Source organism: Rattus norvegicus, chromosome 1 (assembly GCF_036323735.1).
Source record: "Rattus norvegicus strain BN/NHsdMcwi chromosome 1, GRCr8, whole genome shotgun sequence".
In the NCBI taxonomy this organism is placed as follows: domain Eukaryota; kingdom Metazoa; phylum Chordata; class Mammalia; order Rodentia; family Muridae; genus Rattus; species Rattus norvegicus.
Window position 1 is genome coordinate 162,225,246 of NC_086019.1, and position 27,704 is coordinate 162,252,949.

The window sequence follows — 27,704 nt, forward strand, 5'->3', positions numbered from 1 at the left end:
TACCACAAGTTGACATTGTGAATCGTGGCTAGGGTGAGGTTATTTGGTGGCTTTGCTCTTTCAACAAGGGTGTCAACTGACCTATGTCATTGCAGACATCAGGGATCGTCTCCTCAGCAGCTTCAGTAAGAGGCAGGCACTGCAAATGGGGAACTGCCTCAAATCAAGGATCAGAACTGAGGTGTCAGTATATGCCTGTAATCCCAATGAGTGGGAGGTGGAGGCAGGAATTCAAAGCCAGCCTTGGTGGCTACTTAGCCAGTGTGAGACCAGCCTGTATAAGCGATGTGAAATCCTGTCTCAAAAAGACAAACCAAGTGGGGTCTGGAGAGATAGATCAGAGGTTAAGAGTGCACACCCTTCTTGCAGAGGACCCAAATTTGGTTCCTAGAACCCGTATCAGACAGCTTACGACTACCTGTAGCTGCAGTTTCAGGGACACCCAATGCCTCCAGCCTCCATGAGAACCACGCTCATTTATACACACATACCCTACACACATAGTTAAAAGTAAACAACCTGGACAGCTCAGTGAGTGAGGGTCGTTGTCACCAGGTCCAGAACCTCACTTCAAGCCCCAGGTTCTACGTTCAGAAGGAGAGAACCGACTTCTGCAAGTTTCCTCTGACCTCCACATGTGTGCTGTGGCATACAGACTCCTACACACACAGTAAACAAATAAATAATAAACAAACAAACAAATAAATGTGATACAGTTTTTATTTTAAAGGAAAATAGCTACACATCAACCAGTAATCAAACTGCCCTTTCGAGGCAGGGTCTCAAGTTATTCCAGTCGGCCTTGAACTGGCTATGTGCCCAAAGATGACACAGAATTTCTAATTTTCCTTCCAGCATTCCCAAGTCCTGAGATTACTGTGTGTGTACACTATCCCAGATTGGGGTGCTGGGGATCAGACCCAGGGCTTTGTGCATGCCAGGCTGCATCGACCCTAGGTTGCTGCCATTTCTTCCTCAGTTTGTCTCCCAGCCCATGCTCATAAGCGATCTAGCCTGTGCCTCTCACCTGGGACTGCACTCGGGTGGTCTTGCCTGGCCTCACTATGCTCTCTCTGTTTTATGTAATAGGACCTCACTATGGTCTATCTGATTCCCACAACCCCACCATGGTTCCCCCAATCCACAGCTCCCACTGCCACATAGTTGCCCGGTAGAATGTACCCTTAAGTTCCCCAGCCGTATGCCTCAGACCACCCTTCTTACCACTACAGGATCTACACCCCGGCTGCCCGTGGGCTGCTCACACTATCTCCAGTCTTTTCCATGTCTGCCATTCTCAGTGCTGCCTGTCTCAGCCTTCCTGGCCATCCACAGTCAGCATCAACACTGCCTGTGTCTGGACAGCTTCAGCCCCCTCTTCCCTAGTGCTTTCCTAGGGCTGGCTCTGCTCTGAGGCCAAAGACACAGTCACAGCAGTGGCTCAGGCTCCACCTCCAAGCTCTCCACTCCAGCAAGGAGATGTCTCAGTACAGGAACAGAGTACAAAGGCTGGATACAAATGGAGAGAAAGCATTGTATTTGCAACAGAAAAAACTTTCTTGGCTAGGATGGTAACAAAATAACAAACTGCTCAGCTCCTAAAGCTGAAGGCTGACAAAGTTTGAGATCAAGGAATTAGCCAAGGTTTGCACCCTCTGAATATTAGAAGGGATCTATTCCTGTCTTCCAGGTTCTGGAAGGTTCTAACTTGTGGTGAAATAGCTCCAATCTACACATGGCCTTCTGATATATGTGTCTTCTGTCCACATTTTAAAACTGCACCAGCCATTTTAACCAGTCCCCGTCTGCAGTGACCCAGTTTCTGGGGTTAGGCCTGCAACAAATGAAACTGAGGGGATGAGTAGGACTCACCCCCCAACAGACAAGCCCAGACCCAGAGGACAGGCCCCCAGGAGGGGGAAGGATGGCACTGACTTCTGCCAGGCTGGGACCAGGAGAAAGCTGGAGCACAGGCTGGTGACCAGGGCTGCTGGGTCACACAGATGAAATAGGTACTGGGCTCTGAGGAGGTGGGAGTGGGCCTGGTTGAGAAAGGAAATGAGGAAGAGTCGAGGGAGTCAACCTCACAGGAGAGCTAAGGAACTGACCTTAGTGGCATCCAACGTCAGACCCTGTCAGATATGTTAACTTCTCGGGATATTCTCGATTCTCCTAAACATTTATTTGGGAAGATGTATGAACAACTTCATATTGTACACGTGGGTGCAAGTGCTGGTCGAGCTGTCCAAAAGTCATGCTCTGGTATATTTCTCTAGCTGTTTTGAGACAGTCTTTTGTGGGCCTGAGACTCATTCAGTCTAGGCTGGATGGCCAGCAAGCCTCAGGGATCTGTCTGTCCGCAGCTCTGGGGCTAGAAGCACATGCCACCACACCTAGCTTTTTGATGTGGGGTTTTTGATGTGGAGTCTGAAGACCCTTGTGTTTGCACAGCAAACAAGCACTTTACTAACTGAGGTATCCCCCCAGCCCCTCGTAAACATTTCTATACGGTAGAGATACCATCCTTCTGTTCTAGTTGAGGACAGTATAGCTCCAGAGTGCTACAGGCTGATCAAGGCTGAGCAAGGTTTGAACTCAGGAGGTCTGACAGCAAAGCCCATGCGTGTCCAACTCTGAGCACAGCCTCTCCCTCAGCACCCCACATTCATGCTCAGCTGAACTCCAGCCATCTTCTCGGGCTGACTCATTGAGGATGCTCGTGTACAACTTCCTCAGTCTGCATTGGATCTAAGCCGTAGCAGAATTCGTTACCGGCTCAGGTTCAGTCCACAAAGTTAGCATTCTACCCTTACCATGTCCTGAAGGTTTTCAAAGGTGCTTCAGGATGCTTTGGTATTTTGGGAATGAAGTTGTGTAGGCAACATAGCCTAGATGTCTACAGACCCTCATCTGGAGGAGGCTGGAGTCAGCAGGTCCATTCCCAGTTTCTAGTGGTAGTGATGATTCTAGAAGGCATTCTGGGGCTTTCGCGGGTGGTGAGGGAACGCAGCTCCCTTATCTACAGTAGATACTGGTAAAACACACTGTGGTATCAGCCTTTTCCTTCGCTGTCCCCTCTCCTGACATTCTTACTCTTGCCTCACAGCAACTGGCAGCACGGAGCTCTTGTTTCACAGAGGTGGGCGGGGGCATTGTTTATTCGTTTGTTTGATATTGACACAGAACTCAATACAGCACAGGCTTTCTTGAATTTTCTATGTAGCCAAGGGTGACCTTGAACTACTGATCTTCCTGTCTCCATCTTCTTGATAATGGGCTTACAGGCGTGGGCCACCACATCCAGTTTATGAAGTGCTGGAGAGAGAACCCAGGGCCTCCTGCACTGAGATGAGCAGATTCACATTGAGTCATAGCAGACTCACAATCTGCTTTTGTGGGAAGGCAAACGATAGCAATATTGGACGAGGGTCCCTCCTCCTAGCCTGTTCTTGCTGCTGAATCAAGAGGGAGTCCCCAGGGGACTGCCAGAAGCCCTAAGGCCCATCAGAACAGCCTCTGCCTCTTAGGTATCTTCTACTCCACAGCCTAAGTCACATTTCTAGGCCCAGCTGAGGGTAGGTAGAGAAGCCTGAGGCCAGGTCGCTTCCCCCCATGACCCTTAGCAGGAATGCTATGATCCCCAGACCCCCAGGCCCAAAGGAATAGCCTGCCCTGGGAGAAGTTATGACAGGACCCCATGACAGCCTTTGAGGACTTCCTTATTATCTCTACAGCAATACAGGCCTGAAAACAATCCTAGAGGTTCTGGGGAACCAGGTCTTGCCAAGTCACTCCCCTGCCTTAGGCATGTAGCCAGGTCATGCTGGGAACAGCAAACCAGGCAGGGAGATGGGCAGTTCTGACTCTGAGAATAAATTGTGCCTGTGGTTCGCAGGCCGGACACAGCAGGCACAGCAGGCACAGACCCTCTGGAGGAGAGAAAGAAGTCCTGCACAGCATCCACACAGTGCAGAGCTCAGATGAGAGTCCCGTTGGCTCTGCCCTCTCAGCCGATGCTCTTCTATAGGGCAGCACTTGCTCACCTGTGGAGAGGGAAGAGGTGCCAAACACTCGGTGGACCTCATTACTTCCCTCCCATCATCCCCTTCTTCCATTCTCCCATATATTTTATTCACAGCAGAGCCACACCCCACAGACTATATCATAGACCCCCTCCCAGCAGCTCCAGTCTTAGGTTTGCAGTTAGACTGGCTGCTTTGTAAAGCCTTCTGAGGAGGACAGAGATGATTAAGAAGGGAAAGGTCAAGTGCAATGATTTGAGTCTGCTCCCCAGAACCCACCCAGTGGAAGGAAGGGGTCTTCTGAACTGCACACACATGCCACCGAGGTCTGTCCCATAAAATAAGCAAACAGATACAATGTTTGAAATGGTTTTCATTCGTATGCCGGAGACAGGGTCTCACTATGTAGCTCTGGTGTGTCGGAACTCACTATGTAGACCAGGTTAGCCTCCAAGTCAGAACTTCAATTGCCTCTGCCTCCCAAGCTCTGGGATGAAAGACATCCCACAGCAGGTCTTGTTTATGATTTTTAAAAAAGTATTGTGGAGGATGTGGGATATACAAAGTCAGGTCCCAGATCCAGGCTTTTCATATATAAACTTCGATCCCCTCTCACCTACCAAAAAGCCATCTCTACTGATCTCCACACATCAGGACTGCTTTCCTGTGCATCCTGAGACTTAAGGTAAAGCTGCCTGCACTAAAGGAGCGAGGCAAGCTCTGAGCTTTTAAGGCCATGAAAGGTAAAGAGCCTTAGACGGTCACTCTAAGGGGAGGCTGTCCTTTGTGTCTCTGTTCCCAAGACTCAGCACACTCTGATCTCATGGCACAGGATAAATGTTGGTAGCAAGCTGCTGAACCTTATCTAGTTGAGACTTCTGGATACTCACGTGTGTGTCCAGGACAGAAGGGATGACTGAATTCAAAGCCATGTCTGGGTGTGAGGCCAACCACATCCCTGGGAACCAGAATATTTCTTCCTCTTATGCAAGAAGTCAAAGCCGTTGGCAACAGCTATAGCCTGCTGGCACCAGGTCCCAAAAGGGTCATTGTTTGGCAAAAACAGGAAGCCACTGAAGAGGAAGTGTGATCTCACCTTAGTGAACCCCTGAAGAATGGCCCCTGAAAAACTGTAGGACCTGCAAGTAGGCACTGACAAGTAGCAACTGTGCCCCCCCTGCACTCAAGATTAGGACTGGACCAATCTCAACTCTGGGGGCCTAGGGCAAGAGACAGGGCTGGGAAACCAGGGCTACGTTCTAGTTCTGTGTGACCTTGGGCAGGTCACCAATGCTCTTGGGACACATCTCTTCTATTGCCAAGTAGATTCAAAGCTTGTCTGTTCCCCCACAGCTTTCCAGTGCTTAATATATTCAGTAGAAGGGAAGCCTAGTGGTTTCACAGCACTTCACAGTTAGGGAAGTGCCATTTTATTCCATCCAGCCCTCCAGCAATGAAGCCAAGCAGTACTGAAGGTGGGGCCCTTAACCCTATCTGCCAGAGAACACAGAAGATCAGAGCCAGAGTTCAAACCCACATCCCCAGCTGTGGATGGAGTCTAAAGTCAGCTCTGAAGCAGCTTCAGTGATGGGTGTGTGCGCCCTTAGGTTGGAGCAGAGCCAGCCCTAGGGGACAGACTGGCTGAGCCTGGAGGAACCATCCATGGGCTTGAGGCGCACCTTGCAGCCTCTGGGTTTCTGTATACTTATTTTCTCAATTCAGCCCCTTACCCTTTGGGTGTCCCAAGTTCCTCACACTCTTCCCCTCAGTGTCCCGGTGACCTGGGTGTCTGCCCTGCCTAGTTCGCTCAGTGCTGAGACTGAGGGAGCCCACAAGCACATTGTTACCACCTCAGAGAACCCCAATTCTGTTTGGCCATTCTCCCCACTCCCAGTGTTCACACTAGATCCCAACTGCATTAAGCCAGGCAGTAGAGGGCATTCCTAGAAAGGCTATAATTAGATGGAACAGGACCCAAGTTGTCCCACTCAGAGTAAAGAAAAGGAATCCCAACCCAGGCCAGAAGAGCCATCCTCACCGCCTCTCTTTAGCCAGATAGCCATAGGGGAGCCTGGTGCCTCCACTGCCGCTGGCTGCCATCTTGCACTAAGGCGAAGGGGGCTCAACAGCCATCCTGGAAGCTAGCTGAGGCCAGGAGAGGTAGAGAAGCCAGTTGATGGCAGCTGTGTATGTTGGGATGGGGTGGGAGGATGCAGCCTTAGCCCTGCAGCCAGGTGACACAGAATGGGGCTGCTTAGCCCTGCAGCCAGATGACATCTATTTAGCTCAGGGGAGGCGAGGTTTGATTTCAAATGCCATCAGTTACCCGGGTCTCTTCATCCTCATCTTTCTGCTCTGAGGCAGGAGGGGAAATGAGCCTGCCTCCCCCACTCTGGCTCACGAAAGGCTGATGGCACCCAGCCAGAGACCACAACTTGTTCACAGCTTTTTGGAATCTGTCCATTCTTCCTGTCTGTTCTGCCAGCTGAAACAGTTCCTCTCTCCTGCATCTGGTCCCTGGCCTAGGCCAGGGCCACCCTGCTGTTATTAGCAAGATGGATGAGGTGGAGAGACCAAGCTGGAACCCTGACCCATCTTGCTCCCTATGTCCTGGCAGCCCCTTTGCTCAACATCAGGTTCCTCTCTTCCCTGCAGGAGCCCTGGCTGCCTGGCAGTCTGTGGAGCATAGAATTCTGAAGGCATAAAAGTCTTCAGAGATGAACCAGCGCAACCTTCTTGGGGTAGAACGGTAGAAACGGAGGCCTGGATGTAGGCCAGATCATATTTAGGAGATACTAAAATCCAGGTGTCCCGATTCTGTTGTCTGTAAACTGTTGTCCCTAACAGTTGGGGTAACTTTTTCCATTCTGTGTCCCCAGTGTCACTCAGCTCCTTGATCAGATTCTGTCACCACAGTGTCGATACTGTCTCTGAGATGGGTGGTGTCTCTCTATATTTGCCCAGTCTCCACTCTCAATCTTGCCCTCATCTCCATCAGCCTAAAGGTTATTCTCAGTTTGGACATTCCTGCCATTGCCTGCTTTACTGTCTGTGGCATAAGATTCAGTGTCTGCGGACTTGGCTTAGAGAGGCCGACTGCCCTCCCCCCCCCATCTGTCAAGTACGAGCTATGTGCCTATCACTGCCCGCACTTGTAGCTTCTTTCAGTAGTCTCCCAAGTCCCAGCATCGTTGACTTGTGCAATCCTTCCCAGAGTGGGAGGGTCTGACCCCAGCATTTGCTCCACTGCCCTGTGAGCGCTTACAAACACAGGCCTGTTCAGCATCCATACTGCCCCTCACCTCTCTCAGTTTCCCCCCTGCCTGTGTGTGGCTTCCTCCTGTTGGCTCCAGGTCATCTGTTTATAGCCCTGGGAGGGCAGAGAATATGAGTGGATGCTAGGAGAGGCCCATTTCTCGTTCCAGTGAGGACACAGCCCATCCATCTTCTTAGCAGCCTTAGGTGTGAGTGTGTCTGGACTAGAGATCTCAGGCTCTGAGAAGCAGGCCAAGGCAGGGACTCTATAGAGTCACGGGGCAAAGCTTAGCAGACTCACCCCTCTGAGTGTGGCCAAGAAAAACCATGAACTCAGATCACAGTGCTGGGATTCCAGGAATCAGCTCTAAGGGGTGAAAGTCCAGAATGTGAACAAAGATCACCGTGGAAGAATTATTTTCATAACGGCAAAAATTTGGAAATGATCTAGAAGTCTGGCAGTAACAGAAAATACATTAACATATATTGGACTAGAGAAGCAACATATGGCCATTCAAACGATATTTGCAGAATTGTCATGAATGGGGTCTGTGGTTTGGATGTTGAATGTCCCTCCCAGTGGTTTATGTTCTAGAAGTTTGGTCTTTAGGTGGTGACATGAGAGCTGATGGAATGTCTAAGAGGCGGAGGAGCCTAGTATGGTAGGTTGTTAGGGCTGTGACCCCAAAAGGAATTACTGTAGCACTTTTGAGAGGTTATGATGTAACCAGTCCGAGAGGTTATAATCTAACCCTTCTGAGAGGTTATAATGTGGCACTTCTGAGAGGTTATAATGTGGCACTTCTGAGCCTAGCTTACTTCTCTCTGCTAGTTAAATTTCTATTGCTGTGACAAAGACCACAACCAAAACAACTTAGGGAGGAGAGGGTTTATTTCCCCTCCCATGTTGTAGTACCTCAAGTCAGGCCAGGCACTCAAGGCAGGAACCTGGAGGCAGGATCCCAAGCACAAACCATGGGAGCACATTGTTCTCTGGCTTGTTCCTATGGCCTGCTCAGCCTGCTTTTTTTTTTTTTGTTCTTTTTTTCGGAGCTGGGGACCGAACCCAGGGCCTTGTGCTTCCTAGGTAAGCGCTCTACCACTGAGCTAAATCCCCAGCCCCTCAGCCTGCTTTTTGATGTCATCCAGGATCACCTGCCCAGGATGTCCTGGGCCCTCCCACAGCAATCATTAAGCAAGAAAATGCCCTACAGACTCATCTATAGGCCAATCTGATGAAGGCATTTTCTCAGTCAAGAATTCCTCTTTCCACATATGTGTAGGTTCCTGTCAAGTGACAGAAACTACCCATCACACCAACTCTCCAGCTTCCTGCTCCAGATGTCTTCCTTCCACACCACATCCACCATTCACCTTCTGTGTAAGACCCTTGCCAGAGTCTGGCCCTCACTGCTTAGACTTGCAGCCTCCTCCAAAACTTGGAGGTAATAGGTATCTTTGTTGTTGTTGTTGTTGTTGTTGTTGTTGTTGTTGTTGTGGATTTGGCCTAAAGCTTGCATATATGTTATTTGGTTTCCCCAAATTGCACAAGAATCCATATGAAAGATGCTAAGGGTCCCTGCCCCCAGTTGGTTCTGACTGGTAAATAAAGTTGCCAGCAACCAATGGCTGGGCAGGGAGCCAGAAGTGGAATTTTAGGATTCGTGGGCAAGGGGACCAAGAGGAGAAGGGAGAATTGCTGTGCCAGAGATCCAGGTTTGAGAACTGCAGAAGAGAAAGCGTACCAATTGTGGAAGAGCTGGGAAAAAGCAGCCCCAGCGGGCCCTGCAGTTGGGTCTCAGGTAGCAAAGATGGAGTAAAGATTTTAGTAATAACTCAGGATTATCAGTGGGGAGGTGTGAGCCATGTGGAAGTTTGGGAGTGGCCTAGCCATTGAGCTGATTAAGGCATAGTAAATATATGCTGTATGTGCATACGTGTGTGTGTGTGTGTGTGTGTGTGTGTGTGTGTGTGTGTGTGTCTTTCATTCAGGAATCCAGAACACTGGGGCTGATAGCAAGGAACTTGTGTCACTGCCACTGGGCAATCTGAGTAGCATTAACTGTAATACATTGTAACTCACGTAGTTGCCTCTGATAATTCATTATAGTGACTAAAATACATGGGAAGTGTTAGGGAAGAACAGTGCTGGCAGATGGCTCCACAGATAAGGACATGTGCCACAAAGCCTGATGGTCTAAGTTCAATTCTTGGGAAGGAGAGAATGAGGTCCTACAAAGAGTCCTTTGACCTTACACAAGCACCATAGCACAATCACGCATATGCGCATGTGCACACAGGTATGCACACACAAACAAATAAATAGACTTAAAAAATTTAAAGGGATAAATAGAGTATAAAACCATGGGTGAGATAATCAAAATTAATTTTAAAAGGCATCAAGTCTGTGAGGAAATAAACTAATGGATGACAAGGTGGTGAGCTTGATTTCCCTGTTTACCATTTCCTGTGCCCTGTAAACTCTGCTATATGCTGTTCTTCAGTTTTCTGTCAGAAAAAATATTTAAAATTAGACAAAGAGAAACCGATGAAATCAACTTTAGCCCCCGCTGTGATGCCTATGAAACACATGACCTTGGTCAAGTCAGCCCTTCCTCTTTAAGACATCATCCCCTCATCAGGTTACCTACCAGTTTTTCTTTTCCTTTTTCTTTTCTTTTCTTTTCCTTTGTGTGTGTGTGTGTGTGTGTGTGTGTGTGTGTGTGTGTGTGTATGCGTGTCTATGCCTATTCCTTTGTTCCAGAACTCTCTCTCAGGGTTCCCTTCAGAGCACTGGAGACCCAGAAGTGAATCAGGCTCTGAACATAAAGAAAACTGTAAACGTTCTTCACAGTCAGATGAAAACTTGGCCAAGATGCTCCTTTTCATCTATGAGATTGACCATAAGCCAAAGGCGGGAGACCAGACCCCCTTGGCAGTACCGTGGGAAAATGGGGCTTCTCACACCCAGTCTGCTGGGAATATGAAATGGTAGGAGCCATATATGGAGAGGAATTTAATAATCTCTAGAAACTTTACATATCTATATCCTTTGACCAGGCAATCTCGCTTCTAGGAATTGATTCCAAAGATATGCTAACAGAAGCAAGACACACATGCATAAAGCTATTCATGGCTGGATCCTCTGCCATGTGAAACCATGAAGGGCCCATTAATAGGGATGGGTTTGCCACAGGAGGTCTGTTCTGACCAATAGTCTCCAGGGCACAACATCAAGTGAGGGAATAAAGCTGGAGAAAATAGTATGGTGCATTAAGAGGATACACAACAATTTGCACAATTTCCTTAATTGAAAAACAATAGTTAAAATAAAAAAACCCCACATATTAAGAAATTGAGATGGGGTCAACGGAGTAGAGGCAAAAATATCCTCACTGAAAATACATCACTTGTAGAATATTTTTAGAAACAAGAAAATATACTTCAAAAGAATAAAAAAAACTAGGATTGGCATGATGGCTCACCTGGCTCCCAGCCATCCATCCCAGGAACCCAAGTGGTGGCAGGACAGAACCAAGTCCCCAGAGTGGTCAGACATCGTGTCCATATTGATATTTCCAGCATTAGGGACTAGACATCCAAATATAGGCACCAAAAGATCTGAGCAAAATCCTTCTAAGCCTAAGCATTCCTTAAAATAGCAACACAAACTCTTCAGTTTGGGTCTTTATAATAACTTTGCATTACATTTATTTATTTGTTTATATTTATTTATCATTTGTGTGTGCAGGCCTGGCATGTGAGTGCAGGTCAGATGACAACTTTAGGAGTTGAGTCTCTCCTTCCACCATGTGGTCCTAGAATTCATACTCAGGTCACCACTCCTGGTAGCAAGTACCCCTACCCACGGAACCGTTTCACTGGGCCAGGTTTGGCTTTTGTCCCAGTCTTATATAGCTTAGGTTAGCCTCTACCTTACTGTGTAGCCAAGGCTGGCCTTGAACTTACTGCCTCAACCTTCCAAGTGCAGGGTTTGCGGGCATGTATCACCTCACCCAATTTATGTGGTCCTAGACATCCAACCCAGAGCTCTGTGGCTGGGCCAGCATTCTAACTGAGCTACATCCCCAAGGTTTCTCTGTGTAGCCCTGGCTGTCCTAGAACTCACTCTGTAGACCAGGCTGGCCTCAGACTTAGAGGTTCCCCTGCCTCTGCCTCCCAAGTGCTTGGATTAAAGGCATGCGCCACCCTTGCCTGGTTATGGGTGCTTGATAAGTGTCCTTAAGAAAAATAGATTTCCAGCTCTGCCTACTGAAAAGGGGTAAGGTAATGTGTGGGACTCTGGTCTTTTTTATTTTTTGTTGTGTGCCTGAAATTTTCCACAGTAAGCACCTTTGCTGCCCTCAAGGAGCCTGAAGACTCAGTCACACAGGCTAAAAGATGAGCTTCCCCTCGGAAGGGAGAGGGCAGCTGAGTTTCCCAGGGGTGACAATCAGCAGGGGTGAGGTGGGGTTCCTGCAGAGGAGGAACATTAGTGACTGGGTGACTGATTCCTTCTTTCTTTTTTTAAATTATGTTTTTGATACAATACATATTTCATTCTTCCTCATATTACATCCCTGCCAGTTTCCCCTCCCTCAGCTCCTTCCAGTCCCTCTCTCTCTCACCTCCCCCCCAAGTCCGCTTCTCTTGTTCCCTTCAGTAAAGGACAGATTTTCCAGGAATAATAAGACTAGGACATCCCCTCATGTTAAGGCTCTCCAAAGCAACTCAGTAGGAAGAAAGGGTCCCCAAAACAGGCAAACCAGTCGAAGATAGTCTCTGCTCCCACTGTTAGGAGTCCACAAGAAGAACAAGATACACAACCATGACATATTAGCAGAGGACCTAGGTCAGTCCCGTGCATGCTCCCCAATTGTCAGCTCAGTTTCTGAGCTTCTATGAGTCTAGGTTAACTGAGTCTATGAGTTTTCTTTGGTGTCCTTGACTCCTCTGACTCTTAGAATCCTTCCTCCCCCTCCTGAAGCAGGACTCCCAAGCTCCTCCTAATGTTTAGCTGTGGGTCTCTGCATCTGCTCCAATCAGTTGCTGGGTGAAGCTTCTCTGATGACGATAATGCTAGGCTCTGGTCTATGAGTGGAGAGTATCACCAGTAATCATTTCACTGACTTCCGTTGTTGTTGCTGCTGCTGCCGTTGTTGCTGTTGCTGTTATTGCTGTTGCTAGTAGTGCTTGGGTCTGTCCTGGGTCTCTGGGTTATCCAGCCTCTGGCTCCTGAGCTTCCAGGCAGTGTCAGGTGTGAACTTTCTCTCTTGTGGCATGTGGCATGGGTCTCAAACTGGACCAGTCATTGGTTGGCCAGTCCCACAAGTTCTGCACCACCTTCATCACAGCACACCTTGCAGGCAGGACAAATGGTAGGTTGAAGGCTTTGTGGCTGGGTTGGTGTATCAGACACTGGAAGCCCTGCCTGGATGGGGAATAGCTCTATGTTCTCTATGCTAAGGGCCTGCACTGGCCATGAAGCCCACAAGTCTTTGGCTTTCTCCAACCTATGGGGCCTCATCTCTGAAGCAAGGCCTGGGAGCCTCAGATGAGTGCTCTGTAAATCTAACCCCCCCCCGGGGGGGGAGGCAGGGCTTGCGTCTCATTCTACCTTGCACGCTTCTTGACTACAAGAGAGTCACGAGTTCTTCTCCCGCTTCCTTGCTGGAAATCCAGTTGTGTGATGTCAGTGGCATTTCCCTTCAGAAAAAGGAAATGAGGGTAGGGTGACACTTTCCAGGAAAGGAAAGTGAGCCTGGCCCCACCCTGCAGCCCTGGGCATAGCCAGCCAGCCCCGCCCACCTGGGGTCAGGGACAGGACTGAGACTGTCACCATTCAGAGGCCCCAGCACAGCGCTTGACTTTGCAGCAAGCTTGATTTGCCTCTACAGAGTCAGCACCTTCTCTAGTACCAGTGACCCAGTTCCCAGCTATACAGAGGGGTCAAAGTTGCTGGAGGAATTCATGAAATGTCCCAAGGTAAATCCTTTGTACCAGAAAGAAAGAAAGAAAGAAAGAAAGAAAGAAAGAAAGAAAGAAAGAAAGAAAGAAAGAAAGAAAGAAAGAAAGAAAGAAAGGAAGGAAGGAAGGAAGGAAGGAAGGAAGGAAGGGGGGGGAGAGAGAGAGAGAGAGAAAGAAAGAAAGAAAGAAAGAAAGAAAGAAAGAAAGAAAGAACGAATGAACGAACTTGGTCGAACTCAAAAGGCAAGACAGGAGAACAAAAGTCCAGGTCACATGTAGCATCTGAAGACGTGTCCCCAGAAAGTCCCTATAGGGCTCCCAGAAGGCTGTTCCTCACAGATGTCTCCAGTACCTTTATTAAATTAAGCTAATATCCCACCAGGCAGGGGTGCTGCCCACCTTTAATCCCAGCATTTGGAAGGCAGAAGCAGGTAGATCTCTTGAGTTCAAGGCCAGCCTGGTCTACAGAGCAAGTCTTAGTTTTAGGACAGCCAGGGCTACACCAAGAAACCTTGTATTGAAAACAAAACAAAACTAAGCCATTCTCTGATCTTTAGCTTTTGGCCTCTGTAACATTCCTTAAAGTGCTATTTTGCATACAAAATGAAAACAAATATTAATCTGTCTAATGTAATTGCTATATGCTTTTAAATTGTTCATTATGTGTGTGTGTGTGTGTGTGTGTGTGGGTGGGTGGGTGGGTGGGTGGGTGTGGGTGCGTGCGCACATGCGCACATGCAAGAGTGGATGCCATGCACACATGGTAGGAGTTGGTTCTCTCCCCCCATCATATGAACTTGGGAACTGAACTCGGGTCATCAGGCTGGCGGTGAGCACCTTTACTTGCTGAACCATCTTACCAGCCCCGTGTGCCTTGGAATTGGAAAAACAAGTGGTAGATGTAATATGTTTACTACTATCTAGCAAACTGGCCACTTGAAACATTGATTGGGAGTTGATAATCAAGTTGCTACACCGTTAGAAACGTTGCCTGATGTTCCCAGAGGACTTGCTCAGCGTCCCTCCTTGCCATCCCATACTACACAGCGCAACCCCAAGCTCACTCCTTTCTCCATCCCTAACCCTTTGAGCCGTCCACATGAGTTCTCAAGTTGACCATGGCTCCAACAGCTGGACAGACCCATGGAATGTGATCAGGTATGGTTGCCCTAGGCACCCGGGCACATTGATGCCGTAACAGCTTGGAAATACCCCTTACCCTCACCCTGCCCTCTCTCTTCTTGCAAACATGGCTCGGGTCATACTTTCCACCATAGCCCCCACATGGAGGGCGGCTGGCTCGACTTCCTATGCACCCACGGGCTGGGGTTTTCAGGGCTCGGAAGAGTCACATAGGTACATGCTGTTCGGTGAGAGTTTGTACGTTTCCGTGTGTAAGGTCTTAGTGTGGGTGTGCAGGTGTGTGGACGAGTGTGCAGATGTCTCAGGTGCGTGGCAGTGTTCCCCATGTGCAGATGTCTATTATCTGTGCTGGTTGCTATTGGGTATAAATATATACAACTGAGGCATGTACATACACTTGTGTTTGCACAGGTAAACCTTTGTTTATATGAGCATCTATCGCTATGCAAGACCTCACAACTCAAACGAGTGTGTTCTGAGCAGATGCACATGCGCAGAAGTGTATGATACTGGGATATAAATCAGTACGTGTGTGTGCATGTTTGTGCTTTTTTTGTAAGTATGTGTTTAAGTATGTTCATGTACATAAGTGGGGGGTATAGATATGTTTATGTAAGGTTTATGCAACTTATGGGGGCATCCTCATGTAGAATATGGGTAAGTGCCTGTGTTTGTGCTTGGTTGAATGAGTGTGTGCTGAGTTTTTTGAGCCAGTGGAGAGGTACATTTGTGGGGCAGGTGTGCCTGTGCATGTGGCAATGGTAGCCTCTTGCTATCTTTTCTATCTTTCCCTCCTGGGAAAGCACAGAACTTCTGAGTCCTAACCTCAGCTAGTGGCACGTCCAGGAATGGGATTTCCTGAGACCTAAGGAGCACAGTAGGGTAGGGGTGAGACTTGGGCTCCTCAGAGAACAGGGCAGAAAGCCTTCAGAGCACTACAGTAGACAAGACTGGTGACAGGGCCCTAGCCCCCACCATAGTTGTCCCCAAGTGTGTACTACTAGGAAAGACACTGATTTAAGCACAGTACTTGGGCTTTCAAAGTCCCTCCTTTTTTCTGGTTATGACATGAAATAACCCTGTCAAGTCACTTATATGTCAAGCAGGGGCACAGTTTCAAGACCCGGGCTGCAGTGTTCCCTAGAGTTAAACTACACACCCACATCCGTATCCCTAGCTAATTCTTATGAGCGTCCATTGCTTGGGGAGGTTGAGGCCCAGTGAGTGAAAGCCAGCCTACTCTATGCGTTCTCCTCCATCCAGCCTCTTTTCTGGTAAGACTCACTTTTGCTCAGGTGAGAAGACACCTCGAGTTGGTAAAAACATACACTACCATGCTTGCTATGGCCCACAGCCTTCTAAATGAGGAAACTGAGTCAAGCAGAGGAACTAGGAAGAAAGTGAGGTGCACCCAGACTTCAGATGCCTTCTTCCGTCATGAGAATGGTTGCTTCCGGACTCGAACGGCCATGCTAACCCCCACATGTGGTTCTGTGGTTGGCCACAAAGCCTAAATATAGCCAGCAGGAACTGGGGAATCCCCACTGGTGAGTGGAGATGGCCATTCCCCAGGTGTCTGCTGACCTGCCTCCCCCACAGGCTTGTACTGTCTAGAGAGAGCTGGGTGTCTGGGAGGATGTACTGGAGGCCATGCCGAGCCTGGAGCACAGGCTGTTTTATTTCACTGGACAGCAGAGGAAACTGAGGGATGAGAACGAACCCGTTTGAAGCTAAGGAATGCCAACATCACCCCTACTGTGTCTTCTTTATCTCGAGCAAGGGACACAAGTCAAAGAGCAGGCCCTCAGAGCTGCTTAGACTTTGCTTAACACTGCAGCTTCCGGGGTGACTCCCCCTTGGCTGCCTCACCTGCACAGTAGGGGGTGCGTTGCCCCCTTGTAGGAGGATGTGATTGGGATCGAGGGAAATAAGGCTCTTGGCACCACAGCAGGGTTAGCACTACTTCTAGAACTCGGTAGAGGCCATGCTTGCAAAGTAGAAGAAGGGTAGGCAGTGTGCCCCCCTCCCATCAAAGAAGTAAGAGCACCCACACAGGCCAGGGAGGCCCCTGTGGCAGACAACAGATGATGGCCATCATCCACGACTGGCCTCTGGAGAATTTGCAGTTCTCTGAACTGAAACCTTGTCATTTCCCATGGGAAGATGGAGTCCATCACCTTTCTTCTAGAAACTGTCACCTTTGGAATTTCCTCAATGAAGAGGAAGTGGCAGAAGTGACATCACATCACTTCCTAAGCGTAACACTAGCTGAAGGCTGGTGATAGTGACGATGATGACATCCCTCGTGAGAAAGCCCCTGCCTCTGCTAATGTCACAGTCAACAGCCAGCCTCAGCAGAGTGGCATGCCTGTGAAGGACTCTTCAAGTGACTGCATTCCCCAGACAGCCCCGACCAACGCCCTCACCCCTGTGACCCATCCCCCCATCTCCCCCAGCCAGGGAAGGTCACCTAGAGCAGAAGCCACCTCTCCCCTAGATTCTGCCAGAAGGCAAGTTTGAGAGCAAAACAATGTCATTGTTCCAAGCCATTGTCTCAGGTGACTGGTGACAAGACATTGAGTTACAGGGACACCCTTGCAGCTCATGGTAGAGATTCTGCAATCATCCCTCCTGCCTTTGTGTCACAGGCTGAGTTACAGAACTCAGGTTGGGGCCCTTGGACAGGTCACCAACTTTTATGACAAATATCTGTTTGTCATATGAGAACCTCTCAAAGGAACTGGGGTTTGAACAGAGCAGCTGGGAGCAAGGAGACATGAGTTTTAAGGAGCCTGGGCAGAGAGGAGTTCTGAGGGGCCACACTGTGGTGCTCCATCCTGTAAGGACCTCTCCACAGGATACTCATGGACCGACCACAATATGAGGGGAAGCCCAGGTGGGCTGGTCAGGCCCTGGCAGGCTCTGGTCAGTACTGAAGGGGGGAGGGACAGAGGAGGGAACAGCCTGCAAGAGCATACCAGATGGGGTCCAGCAACTGAGGTCAGCCTCTGAGACTTCTCAGAAAACAGAAGGAAGGTTCGCCTTCCCTCCCCCTCTGGCCCTATCTTCAGAGATTAAGTCAGGAGCTCTCCAGAGCAGAGTTGGAAGCATCCTTATCAGCCATGTCTGGGGTACTTGGAAATGTGAACCCTCCTTGACTGCAGCCCAGCTCTGAGAAAACACCAAGCAGAAACATGGCGTATCTTACCCCTGCAGACTTGCCAGCCAGTGCCCCAGGGTCCTCTTCATCGATCTAAAATGTGTGTTGCCTCTTGGAGCTACACTGGGTGTTAGAGGAGCTTTGAAGTTTTTCTGTCAGTGTGGCCCTAGCCAACACACCCCATGAAGAAGATTCCCTACCTGGTGGAGAAAAGTAGGGTGCACAGGCTGTCAGGCCTAGGGATCTGCAAAGCCTTTCATACACTTGCAGCATGCCAGTGCCACTCTGAGTGCTTTTCCCATGTCACCTTGTGTAATTCCCACAGCACCCCTCCAGAGGGGTTCCATTAGTACCTTGCAGAGAAAGAAACCAGGGTCCAGGGTGCTGACCAAAGCAGCAGAGTGTCAGGTGCAGTGCACAACTGGAGATTTGGATGGGGGTTCAGATCCCAAAATGCTGTCCTGCTGTGCTCTAGTGAGGAACAGACCCAGCAGGGCTGAGAGCTCAAGGGACCCTGAGCCCCCCGGGGCTTCCCATTGCCCTCAAGGTTTGCACACAGTATGGAGGAATGAGAGGTTGAAGGCACAGGAGGGGGCTCAATGCCACCATTTGGGAAGATCTTGGGAGATAGGACCATTTGGGTGTTAAGAAGGTTTGCTAGGTGGGTCACATAGAGAGAAGAATGAGTCCTGGGCAGAGCGTGGAGACCCAGAGTTCTGGCTGCTGTGGGAATGGTATCAGCTGGAGAGGCTGGAGCACAACAGCTCTCAGGAGCCAGCAAAACAGTGAGGGCCACCATGACCACATAGAAGAATTGGGTTTTGTCCCAAGGGTAGGGAGCTATGGGAGGGTTTTGAGAGAGGAGGATCGTGGTGAGTCATGTAGCCACAGTGGATACATGTATGCACGGTGAGGAGGGAGAATGGAGGGGGAGACAGTATGTAGGGGATACAGTTAAGAAGAGAGCAGGCGAGCAGTAAAGTCCACGGAAGGTACGGAATGGAGTGGTTGTTGGGAAGGGGGAGGTGGGAGGTATAGAGCAGCCATCAAGAACAACCTCAAAGGCAGAGAGTAGAGCCAGGCTCAGCTGACAGGTTCTGCTGAGGACATACCAAGCACAGTTATTCAGGGGCCCGGCTCTGAGCTCAGCCCTGACTTGGGAAGATGTACATCCATGTCCTAACAGGAGTGTTCGGAGTGGATAGAAGGTGACTGGCCCCTTTCAGCAGATTGTTGGCTGAGGTGACTTGGACAGAGTAGGACTTAAGATCCCCAGTGTCAAACACAGAAGGACAAACACCTCACAGACCCTACTCTGTACCCATAATGGCCAAGGATCTGACCTTCTCAGGCCTCTGCTTTGTGTTCTGTTCTGGGTGCACAGCATGGACGCCAGATCAGATCCTTCCTTTCTCTGACTTGCTGACTTGGCTTCCTCTGGTCCTAATGGACCTCAGGCCTTCCCCCAGCGTCAGCAGCCTCTGCTAATCCACAGCTGGTACTGAGCCGAATGAGCTCTCAGCTTGCACGGAGGCCTCAATGTTTGTGCTTTGAACTAATGAACAGACTCCAGCTGCCAAGACCCGGCTTCTGCCCTCCTGTCCAGTTAGTAGTGCCCTGGGACACGGACAGTTCTGAGGCTCCCAGTTCTCCCACTACTCGATATCCCTGACAGTTGTCTGAATGTTGGGACAGGAGGTCTTAAACTCCCTTCAGTTTCAGGAGCAGATCTTGGTACATCAAAGCCCCCCCCCCTGCTCCAGCTGAACTGGAATGCAAGAGGAAAGCCACTGGGCAGATGCATCGTGACCTTTTAACCTTCTTTACAGAACACTGGGCAGCATCCTATGGTCCCTTCTCACAGGGGCTCAGCGATGAATGAAGGAGGGCAAAGCCATGTGATAATGCAGACTAGAGCTTAGGGGGAGAGGCTTGTGTGCCCATGCCACCTACCCAGGGTTGGGTCTGGTGCTTTGCTGACAAGCGACATGGACTCCTTCTGTACCCTGCATCCTGTCCCAGGGTGAAATGAAGAGGAGGGGTAAGTGGACAGCCCAAGTGAGCATGGGAGCCATGTCCCCTGCTGACATTTCTGGACCACTGCCAGACCAGGGCCTCCTCTCTCCCTTCTCTCCCTTATTTTTCTTTTGTTCTACAAGCTCCTGTCACATGATCTCCTCTGCTTTTTTTAAACACAGCAGGCTCCCCATCCCAGGGCTTGTGTGTAATAGTTCCCTCCATTTAGAGGCATTCGCCAAATGCCAACCTCTCCCAGGCCCATAGTTAATATTTCTATATCCATCCAGCTCTTTTTCTTTTTTTAAGATGTATTTATTTATTTTATGTATCGGAGTACGCCATTGCTCTCTTCAGACACACCAAGAGGGTGGTTGTGAGTTATGGTGTGGTTGCTGGGAATTGAAGTCAGAATCCCTGGAAGAGCAGACAGTACTCTTAACCTCTGAGCCATCTCTCCAGCCCTCCATTTAGCTCTTTAAAATAGCCATTTCTCGATTTTATAACTCTTATCTACTAAAAGTATGCATTTCAAGATTTTGTTTCCTTCACAATCGAGTAATTGTCACCAACACCAGTTTCAGAATACCCTCCCACCAAGATTCCAGACTCATCAGCAGTAACTCCTCTCTCTGACTAGGGCAGCCACGAGCTCTTGTCTTTACGGATTCGTCTATTCCGGATAGTTCATGTGAGTGGAATGTCAGCATGCGGCCTTATGTGACCGGCTCCTATAGTGCTCCTTTTACTCTCGTGTTCTCAAGGTTCATTCACATTGTACTTCAGTTACTTCACTCTGTTCCTGGCCAAATACTATTCTATTGCATGGGTGATACCACACTTGTCACCAGTCACCAGTGGGTAGGCTTCTGAATAGTTTCCACATCCTAGGTATTACAAAAAATGCTAATGGACATTCATGCTGGCAAGTTTTCCTGTGGGCATGTTTTCATTTCTCTTGGGACATTTCCTAGGAATGAAATTGAGGGGTCACTTGATCACTATGTATACTAATCCTTTGAGGAACTACCAGACCCTGCCACAGAGGCTGCACGGCATTGCCCAGTAGTAAAGCAGGGCTCCAACAGTGACACTTTTGTATCGACACTTTGACTGTTAAAATGATGGGCTTGTGTGACTAGGGTGGCTGTGGTCTGACCTGTGCTTATCTGCTGGCAAGTGATGCCATCTTTCTAGAACCTTCCTTGCCAGTTGTGCAATCTTTATGGACATGGCTTTTCAGATCTTAAGTGAGTTCTGCAAGAGTTCTTTATCCATTATAGTTACAAATCTCCTATTGGATACATGATTTACAAAAATTGTTTTCATTCTGTGTGTTCTGGCTTTGGCCTTTTGGTGGTTTAATTTGAAGAACAAACTCTTCTCATTGGATGATGTCCAATGTGTCTAACTTTCCCTTTGCTGCTTACACTGTTGCTACCACATTTAAGAAACCATGCAAAGGCTACAAGGGCTCGAAACAGTGTGTTCTTCTCCTAAGAGTCATACAGTGTCGATTCTTACAGACTTTGATACATTTTGAGTTAATTTTTGTATTAGTGTGAGGTGGGAGATTGACTTCATTCTTATCATGTACCAGCTGCAATAGCTCCCATGTTGGAAAGTCTATGGGATGAGATTGGTGACCTTGCTGAATGGCAATTGCCCACAAATGTCCTTCCAATTTTAACTCAAGTATTATTTCCATAGGAACCATGGCCGACACACCCCTCACTCTGACCTCATCATGTTTAGATTCCCAGCACTTACCTGTACCATACAGAAAGGAGAATACACGTGTCTATATAATAGCAGACAAACTAACACAGATGGTGGGCTATACAATATAGTTACGGTTTGTAGATCACTCATAGATAATACTATGGTTAAAAGATACATTTATGGGGTTGGGGATTTAGCTCAGTGGTAGAGCGCTTGCTTAGCAACCACAAGGCCCTGGGTTCAGTCCCCAGCTCCGAAAAAAAGAAAAAAAAGATACATTTATATACTAAGTATAAACAAAGATACAGGCCTGAGCCAGATATTGGAGGTTCAAATCCAGCTCTGCCAATTTACTAACTGCCTGGACCCTGTGCATATTGTTTAGCCTATCTGTGCCTCAGTTTCCTCATCTATAAATTGGAGATTTACTTACTTCATGGGGTTGCCATGGTAACATGTAAAGGACATGGCACATGAAGTGCTAACGAGGGATTTGTTATTAAGTATGACATTCCAAAAGCTTTAAGAGTTAAGGACAAACACACAGCTTCTCCCTCGGACTCCTTAGTAGTCTGCTAATGGGAGATCTTCATCATCCTCTCTTCACTTCCTCGGTTTTCCCAGATCACTTCAAGGACTAAATATGTACGAGTGCATCTCCATCCATGTTGGCCAGGCTGGTGTCCAGATCGGCAATGCCTGCTGGGAGCTCTACTGCCTGGAGCATGACATTGAGCCTGATGGCCAGATGCCAAGCGACAAGACCATTGGGAGAGGAGATGACCCCTTTAACACTTTCTTCAGTGAGACAGGAGCTGGCAAGCATGTGCCTGGGCAGTGTTCGTAGACCTGGAACCCACGGTTACTGATGAAGTTCACCCTGGCACCTACCGTCAGGTCCTCCACCCAGAGCAGCTCCTCACAGGCAAGGGAGATGCTGCCAATAACTATGCCCGTGGCCACTATGGAAGATCATTGACTTGATCTTAGACAGACTTTGCAAGCTGGCTGATCAGTACATGTGTCTTCAGGGCTTCTTGGTTTCCCACAGCTTTGGCAGGAGAACTGGCTCGGGGTTCACCTTCCTGCTGATGGAGCAGCTCTGTTGATTACAGAAAGAAATCTAAGCTGGAATTCTCCATTTACCCAGTGCTCCCCCACCCCAGGTTTCTACTGTTGTAATTGAGCCCTACAATTCCATCCTCACCACCAACACCACCCTGGAGCACTTTGATTGTGCTTTCATGGTAGTCAATGAGATCAGAGAAACCTCAACATTGAGTGCCCAACCTACACTAACCTTAACCACCTTATTAACGAGATTCTGTCTTCCATCACTGCTTCCCTCAGATTTGATGGGGCCCTGAAGGTTGATCTGACAGAATTCCAGACCACCCTGGTGCCCTAGCCTCAAATCCACTTCCCTCTGCCCACTTATGCCCCTGTCATCTCTTCTGAGAAAGCCTAACATGAGCAACGTACAGCAGCAGAGATCACCCATGCCTGCTTTGAGCCAGCCCACCAGATGGTGAAATGTGACCCTCACCACATTTCACTTGCTTGCTGCCCGCTGTACAGTGGTGAGGTCATTCTCAAGGATGTTGATGCGCCATTGCCACCATCAAGACCAAGTGTACCAGTTTGTGGACTGGTGCCCCACTGGCTTCAAGGTTGGCATTAATTACCAGCCTCCCACTGTGGTACCTGGTGGTGACCTGGCCAGGGTCCAGAGAGCTGTTCGCATGCTGAATAACACCACAGCCATTGCTGAGCCCTGGGCTCACCTAGATCACAAGTTTGATCTGATGTATGCCAAGCGTGCCTTTGTGCACTGGTATGTGGGTGAGGGCATGGAGGAGGGGGAGTTCTCTGAGGTCAATAAGGACATGGCTGCCCTAGAGAAGGAGTCTGAGGAGGTTGGGGCACAGAGTGCTGAAGGAGACGATGAAGGTGAAAAATATTAACTCACGTGCTGCAATTTTACATCTCTGTGGTCCCATCTTTGACTTTGCGTGTGTTTTAAGTGTCCTAAACTATCAATAAAGGTATTTCCATTTTAAAAATGTAAAGACAGGTACCCTGTGTGTTTTAGGTACCACTGTGTCTTCCTAGCCTATACTGTGCTCACAGGGAGGACACTGGATGCATGCCCTTTGGATTAATGAGGGAACAAAAGCATGTGTGCAGGAATGAGCCACAGATGGTTCTAATCCCACCCTCCCACTGTCTGGCTTGTGATGTCTTTGGACCTCTATAAAGAGAGGGTGTTGGAGTCATGGGTGATTTTTCTGTTTGGATACAGGACTCTTCAATTAAAAGGAACTCACTTTGAAAAGCAGATAACGGAGGCTGCCGTTCCTCCATGAGTACCTCTTTCCCAGAGACTGCTGGACGGTGTGCAAACCACCAATGCTCCCCCAGCTCTCGGCAGCCCATGATTCAGAGGCAGCTGATATCTGAAGCACTAATTCAGGCCAAATGCTGGAGGTCTGTGTCCTGAAGCTCGTGGGAGGTAGAGTGGCACATTCCAAGGGGGAAAACATCTTCCCACAGAAAAGAAAGGGGTAAAGTGCCCTAAAACCTCTGCTCCCTGCAAATGGAACGGTACCTCTTCCCTCTGTTCTCAAGCCCTTCCTTCACCCTCAGCCTCTACCCATACCGAGGCACTTTGACCTCTAAGTTCAGGCTTCCTTCTGCCCACCCATCTGCCAAGCATCTGCCCATGTCACTAAGACACCCTCATTTTATTGCTCGGATGACCTGTGGGAGGCCAGTGGGTGAATGGGTGATCCAAGGATACAGCACAGGAAATGATAGCAGAGGAAAGACTAGACCTTGGGCCCAAACTCTTGCCTAAACCTAACTCCGACAGCAGAATATCAGTGCGGCACTAAAACCCAAGAGACCAGGGAAGACCAGCCCAAGACGTGCTGACAGTCAGCCATGTCCAGCAGCCCCTGAAAGAGAGAAAGGCCAAGAAGGTGTCCCAGGCAAGTCCCTGGGTCAGAGGTGCCCAACCATAGGCAGAGGCAACCTGGAAATGGAGTGTCCCAAGGGTTTGAGCAACAGTCTCAGGAATGTGAACTTTGGAGTTAGGGCAGTCTTCCCAGGTCACCAACAACCTATATTGGCCTCAGTTTCTTCCACCAGAGACATAAGACAATAGTGTCCACGCCACTGAGCTGTTGTGAGGGGAAGCAAAGCCTTTAACTCTGCCAGCATGGTGTCACCTCACAAACACTGTTACTGACTGTCCTTGGTACTGGGGTGCTGACGGTTGAGCCTTCCACATCCCCCAGGTCTTAGAGTTCACCCGCTAAGAACTCACTAAGTTCATCAGTATTACAAAACACATCCCTACCAAAAAGGAGGCCAATTTCTAACATGGACGGTGGGCAGAGCAGAGCCAGCCTGTGGCATGGCGCACTGGGGACAGCTAAAAGACATAGGAGTTTGCTGCATTGACCTCCACCTCGGGACAGGAACTTCATTTATCCAAAGGAATGCACAGAGGTGGGATGGTGTTCGATGGGTACAAGGAAGGGCAAAGGCTCTTGCCTTGTTCTCAGTCCTAGGGTCTGCAACTTATCAGGGCAAAAAACAGAAGAAAATGAGGGTCTCTTCTTCCACCTCGGGATGTGGGGAATCAAACTCAGGTCATCTGCTTACATGGCAAGAACTTTCACCTGATGAGTCATCTCTCCACAACCCTAGGTCTTTAGAAAGTCTGCAAGGTGCTGAGGAAAGACCTTCCATCAGGGCCCCTGGGAACACTCCCAGAGACAGGAACTGAGCCAGAAAGAGTGGGGATGGTGACCCAGATAGAGGGAAGAGCTTGAGGAGAACCAGAGGGCCACACATGGCAGTTGTGATTTGGGACAGACAATATGATTCCTGGAAGACCAGGCCGACTACAGGATGATGTCACCACTTGGGAACCTGCCCCGTGTCACCTCAAGAGGCAAGGTAACTAGAAGTGAGGCTCTGATCCATCACTCTGCCTTCCCTGGAAGGGATTCTGGATCTATTCTGGGCTCTCCTGTGGGACGGGGTGGGCCGAGAGACTGTCAGCTATCCTCTTGACCCGAGCTTCCTGACATTCATATGAAAGTCAGAGTCTCTGATGGCGTGGTTCCCCCTAGCCCCAGTCTCTCTACCCCCCAGGAGGGGTGATCAGAGTGGGTGTGACCCACGTCTAGGATTATTCATCAAACAGCCAAAAGAAAAAAAGTCCCAAGAGACGCCCACAATAGTAATAAAAATAACAATTCCTTAAATGTATTCAGAAGCACTGGAAGCCGGTTCACTGTAATGCATCTCCCTGTGAGGTCACTAGTCTCTCGTCCTCTACGTGGAGGAAACTGAAACACAGGCAGGGAAGTGACTCCCCTGAGGCTGTGTGGGCTGGTCATTCTGAGACAGCATCTTTAACTGTGTGTGTGTGGGGGGGGTCCCAGTTGGCAGGTAAGGGGACAGCCATCGTTGTCGAGTGTGTTAAGGGGACCACTGCCTAGGGGCATTAACTCTGTGAGCCTCCCCATCCATTTTTTAAAGTTACATTTGTTTAATATTTATATATTTGTATGTTGGGAGGTGTGTGTGTGTGTGTGTGTGTGTGTGTGTGTGTGTGTGTGTGTGGTGTAGGTCAGAGGACAACTTTCAGGAATTGGTTTTTTTCCTTCCTTAACTTGGGTCCCAGGATCAAACTCAGCTTGTGAGATTTGGAGCCAAGTGCCTCTCCCTACTGAGTGATTCTGATGATCCGAGGTTCCCCATCTTGACAGCTGAAGCTGGCCTGTTCAAAGGGGCTCGGTCAGGCCTACTGCCTTCCCTCCCGGGTCAGCAGTAATAGGGGACACTGAAGCCAGGTTAGTAGCAGGTGAAAGGCCAGCCAATGGGGTAGACCATTCGCAGCAGGAAGAACATGTATGCTAAGAGATGCAAGGGAGTCATAAGGCTCGGTGTGACTGGATCGAGTGGAGGCGTATGGGAACAAGAGGGGCTCTATCTGGGGAGGCAGAGGTTTATCTCCTAGGAGACCTATGGACATACAATGGGGAGACTAGGGCCCAGAAAGGGGTGTCTGTTTGTCTCCAAGTGCACTAGATACGGGAGCCATGGAAAGGGTATAACCTTTCCTCCAGACTTTGAATTATCCCCACAAGAGAGCCTGGGCAGAAGGCTCCTGGCTCTGGTGTAACTATGGGGGCTTCCCAAGGGTGTCTATTTCATGGTGGAATCTGGTTGGCAGAGCTGCGTCCAGATTGTACTGGCACCACCTGCTAAGTCTTCTCGTGCTGGGAGGTAGGGTCCCCCTTGCCCTGTGAAAGGTAAGGTGTGGATTGCCTGATGTCCTCGTCACATTTATTAGCAGGTCAAAGACCCTGCAAGGACTACTTCTAGGTCAGGTTCACTCTTATGCAGTCAGACAATGACTGTCCGTGGACCACTCCCAGACAGGGCCAGTCTGCCAAGCCTTCCAGGAACAGAGGAGACATGATGACCCCCTGCCTGCATGCCTCTGACTAACAGACCCTTGGGTCTCTGAAGCATCACAACACAGCCTGTTGCTAAAGCAACCTGCAGACCTAATGGACCTGAGGTTTGACGCCCTCACCCATTGCTCACACAGAGCACTCTGGGGCAGGTTTCCCCAGCTTAGTGGGCTAAGGGGAGAGTTAATCAGGAGGAGGCAGCCATGTACATTTTAATGCTGAGGAAAGAGCAGACTCCTCATTGAGCTCCTCTTTCTCCCCCTCTCTCTGTCTCCTTCTCTCCCTCTTTTTCTCTGTCTCCCTCCCTCCCTCCCTTCCTCCCTCCCTCCCTCCCTCCCTTGATAAGCCAATAGCTTTGGCCCTAAGGACACAGATTTAAAGTGAATGTCCTAAACCACCTGTTCCTCCTTATCTAGGTCATCCTTATCACAGATAGGACATGGCCACCAAGTTAGGGCAATGCCAGGAACATTCTGGGCACCTCCCATGTTCTCAAGCCCTCAGAATCAGGTTCAGAGCTTCTATCAGTGAGAGGCTGCACCAGCATAGCCTGTACTCAGCTTTGCCAACAACCTTCCCTTTGAAGCAGGACCCCTTGGGAGGCTCCCATACTTACACCAGTGAGAGAGCCAAGAGTCCTTTACCCAGGGCTCCTTGTGGGATTGTCTCAAACCCTGGACGAAGGGCCATGCCCTTCCCATCTGGCTGCCATATTGTAGTTTGTTCTAAGGTAGATAATCACCTCTCCTATGGGCCCCAGCCTCCCCACCGTATGGCCATAGGTTGCCCAGAAGACATATTTCTATCTCCCCAATCGGTCCCCCCTCTTCAGCCTGGGGAAGCACTGGCTCTCTGGCCCAAAGACTTGCCTGGAAGCCTCCCTCAGGGTTTTCTCTCTTCCAAGTGCTACCGTGTGGTGAACCC

At 49.2% G+C, this 27,704-nt stretch overlaps 1 long non-coding RNA gene and 1 pseudogene across 1 annotated transcript; one reads left to right on the plus strand and one right to left on the minus strand.

The window, feature by feature from the left end:
* Positions 1-702: 702 nt before the first annotated feature.
* Positions 703-5,278, minus strand: LOC134484907 (uncharacterized). Its single transcript, XR_010062717.1, has 2 exons — positions 4,913-5,278; positions 703-4,043 (listed from the first exon to the last, which is right to left on the minus strand). It is a non-coding gene; the product is annotated as an uncharacterized LOC134484907 (long non-coding RNA).
* A 16,071-nt stretch (positions 5,279-21,349) lies between these two features.
* Positions 21,350-23,557, plus strand: tuba1c-ps2 (tubulin, alpha 1C, pseudogene 2; annotated as a pseudogene).
* Positions 23,558-27,704: the final 4,147 nt, after the last annotated feature.